Raw genomic sequence first — 4,075 nt, 5'->3', positions numbered from 1 at the left:
TTTTTTTTTTTTTTCATTCAACCGATCAAAAAAAAAAAAAAAATCATTCCAATAAAATAATAGAAACAACCAAATAAAAACTCATTTCACTGCATTCCAACTTAGCTAGCCCAAACTTGTGAAAAGTGTAAAAAAATATGCATTTTGATATGAAATGATAAAATTAGGTGGTTTGTTGAAATTTTGACTTTCTTTGGTCATTTAGGTTAAAGTCGAGTCAACATACAAAATTTTGGTTATTTTGACATTGAACCATAAAATTGGTTAATCTAACATTCAATAAGAACAAAATATGATATCGATATCAATGATAAGCTTAGAGAGAGAGAGAGAGAGAGAGAGAGAGATTTTAGTCTTTGATGAGCGTTGCCGTCTTCATGTCTCAAATCCACAAGGTAAGCCCAAATTGGTCACCCACTTCCTTCGGCCAAGGTGCTATAGAGAGAGATTTCTTTGTCAACCACAAAGAGAGAGAGAAAGAGAGAGAGAGAGAGAGAGAGAGAGAGAGAGAGATTATAGTCTTCAATGAGCATTGTCATTTTCTTGTCTCAAGTCCACAAGGATAAGCCCAAAGTAATCACCCACTTCCCTTGTCCAAAGTGCTATAAAGAGAGATTTCTCTATGACCACACACACATACAAAGAGAGAGATTTGCATTGAGTTTTTGAGAGTAAAATAATTGAAGAGAGATGTGGGTGGAATTAAAGGATACAGTTTGATTACCAATTTGGTTGTAGCTGGCTAAAACTACAAATCCACTCAATGTTTTTTTAATAAATGTAAATTTTAACAAATTTACCATTGGATTGCATTTTATTCTTATATCTTCCATACTTGCAAAAATTCTAGAAAATAAAAAATCAATAGTTATGTTATCAATCAAATGTTTAAATTTTAAGTTTTTATACTCTAAAATTATGCATATAGGTTTATGAATCGAATAGTAAAAAACATTCGATTGACAAGAAAATTGATAAGTGTGTTAAGAATATAAAGAACACGCAATACAACGGTTAAATTTTCAAAATATATAGGTATGTTAAATTTTTTTAGTGAGAGTTGTAATCTTAGGCTACAATTAAGTTTGTAAACAAACTTTGTCTAGAATAAAATATGCACATTTAATTTTTAGATGTTTATACAATGGCCATGTATAGTTAGATAACTATAGCAATGGTAAAATTTAAACAATAATACATCACTGGATGTGGGACATATGTTTTTGAGTTTTTTTTTTTTTTTGGTTTTTTTTGTGTTTTTTTTTTTTGTGGTGTTTTTTTTTTTTTGTTTTTTTTTTCTTTTTTCTTTCTATAGAGTTATCCAAAATAGAGAAAAATACATTTTACATTTTCAGATGCCAATGAGTGGAGCTTTTTTATAGAATTCTATTTGGGGGGGGAGGGTTGGGGGTGGGGGTTTCGTTAATTTTATTCATAAACAAGCTGAAAATGAAAAAAATAATCTGAATAATCTTTGGAGAAATTGTTTCCAAATAAGAACTTTACAAGTACAGTATCCCCCCAGCTCCCCACTACGAACAGTTCAGTGTTCTTATGCAGAATATTTGCAATTCCTGATAGCCTTACTTTTTTATGCAATTCCCAATAGGCTTACGTTCTTATGCAAGTACCAGATACAAAAGCTATCGGTGATGCTGTTGGGTTTGGATCTTCGTTCCTTTTCTCTTCTGTATTTGGTACGCCTTTTCAATGTTCATGTTTTTGAGTTTTCCCTCTTATGTATTGGCATTAAAATGTCTCTGCATTTCTTCCTGGACTGACTTGAAGCCTGCTCTATCTCGCTTCATTTTTATGTTCTCAGCTATACGATTGGCAGCTACACGTAAGTTAACTCCTGCAGGCCCCTTGTTAGGTCTTTCTCTCTGTGCCTTGGCTATATTTATCTCAGCATATCTACATGATAAACTCTGATCTTTTAGTTTCCTCTAATACCATAAAGTATTGCTCAGAAATCAGCTGCCTCAGGCTCGGGTCAATTCATTAAGTTACTTTGATATGCTCTAGCCCGAGTTAATTCATTAAGTTACTTTGATATGTTTTGTCTTCTGACTTCGAGCGGACATAATTAGAATTGATTTATGCATGAGTTGCTTTGCTTGCTCCCAATTATATTTTGTTGTTGGTTGTGATATTGTGTACTTAATGGTGTAACTTACACAGAAGGCAAAGTTCACAATGATGAATGTGAATTCTATTTTACAAAATGCCTAAACAAGCTGGTTATGTTTTGGATTTACAAATTTGAATATGTAAATGTAGTTTAGATCTTTTATTATTTATTTATTTTAATTAAAAAAAAAAATAATGCAAACACATCTCTTGCACCTTTATGGGATTGATTTCGTGAACTTCCTTCTTTACCCTTGTTGTACATACTGTGAAAAATATTATTTAGAATGATGCTTGAGCAGTGGTTCATATATTTGTGGTTGGCCCCCGACGTATGGTGCCAAATCTCAATTTCTGGCAACTCCTCCTTTTCAAGAGTTAGGTGGATGGTGAGTTCATGGATTCAAGACCTATTGGATACATTTATAACTTGCCAAATAAAAAATTCGAAGCAATGTTTGAATATTATGGCAAAAATATCCTGCAAGTGTGTAAAATTCAGATCATCTCCCTCAATTTCATTTCTTGATTTCTTCTTCAAAGTTTGCTATGTTCAAATGAGTTTTCTTAGAATTTTCTCACATTTTTCTTGACAACCAAACACAACTTAACTTCAATGTTTTATCTTTCAATGTCTAAATGAAAATCACAATCAGAAGAAAAATTCCCATCTAGGCGTTGAGCCAGGATGGGAGGATGCCATGCCTGGAAGACTTCCCAGTCTTCTGAGAACAAACTCACTAAAAAATATCAAACAAAGAGGCGATATATACAACAATAATCTATTCATGTATTTTGATTTTTACGAAAAGCTGATGGGCAACAGATTTAAAATTTGATCTCAAACACAATTTACCCCAATATAAAACCAGTATAATGATCAAAATTCAACTTTGATCTCAAAGATACATCACCTAAACATAAAATCCACGGTACATATTCATCATCTGTTGTCAGTTAATTTCTTTTAGATTCCTTTTTTTTTTTTTTTTTTTTAAACCAACAAATGAGAACGAAAATTGGATCTGCCGACTTTTGCTTACGCATTTTCACAACAATAATTCTGCCTAGCTCTGAGGGCCTAATTTAAAATTTTATACTTGTCTACCCTTAAAAAAAATATTTGTGACCACCCTGAGTTTTTTTTATGCTCAATGGAATTAAGCTTTGGTCCATAGTTTGGTCCACTTAACAATAGATTGGGGCCTTTCAAGCAAAAGGAAAAAGCCCAAAAAATTCTTTTGAATAAAATTTGTAAATTTTCTTTTATAATAATAGCAAGCCCAAATGCCCAATAAAGACCTTAGGGAAAAAAGCCCAAGATCAATCCTCCCTCACTTAATACTCAGACAGATTTTTAAATGAACAAAAATAATAATAATTAAATTTTTATAAGCTAAATACTCATCAATTCGCCCTGCCAATTGAATCAAATTTTAAACCAAAATAATTCCTAACCTAAAGGGAAATAAGAACCTCAGTCTTCAACAGTCACTGACCTCAACGTGCTGCTTGTTGCAGCCCTAATCCTAGAGCGCATCGGCGATGGTGACAACGAGATCGGTTGGCCCAGAGCAGCACTGAAGGTAACCCAGCTAGCCTATGCAGTTCTAAGTTCTCAACGTGCAGCAGTGCAGCCTATCAAGGTATTTCAATTCTCTCTCTTTTTCTCTATGTCATCTCTGCTTTGGAAGCAATGCTCTCTCTCTCTCTCTCTCTCTTTGAAACTAAAAAATCTAGTTCTTTGAATCTCTTTGGAATTGAATCAATTGAATAGCTTTGCCTAATTGCCTTTATTTGACTTTATTGGTTTGTGAGTTTGTCGTTTTGTGTATGTTGATAGGCCAATAATATATTGACTCATTTGGTAAATCAATCAATTAATTAGTCAAGTTAATTAATTAGATTCAATTACATGCAATAAGCATGATAGTACAAACAAATC

At 32.7% G+C, this 4,075-nt stretch overlaps 1 non-coding gene across 1 annotated transcript in view; it reads left to right on the top strand.

Annotated features, from left to right (window-relative positions):
- Window positions 1-1,884, top strand: part of LOC112010696 (uncharacterized) — a 3,346-nt gene extending 1,462 nt beyond the window's left edge. Inside the window, exons 2-3 of the transcript XR_010632416.1 lie at window positions 1,635-1,697; window positions 1,823-1,884. This is a non-coding gene — a transcript (uncharacterized LOC112010696). The remainder of the gene's footprint in view (window positions 1-1,634; window positions 1,698-1,822) is intronic.
- Window positions 1,885-4,075: the final 2,191 nt, after the last annotated feature.

The sequence above is a fragment of the Quercus suber genome, unplaced genomic scaffold (assembly GCF_002906115.3).
Source record: "Quercus suber isolate HL8 unplaced genomic scaffold, Cork oak 2.0 scaffold_285, whole genome shotgun sequence".
NCBI lineage: Eukaryota > Viridiplantae > Streptophyta > Magnoliopsida > Fagales > Fagaceae > Quercus > Quercus suber.
This window is presented reverse-complemented; position numbering and strand designations above follow the sequence as displayed.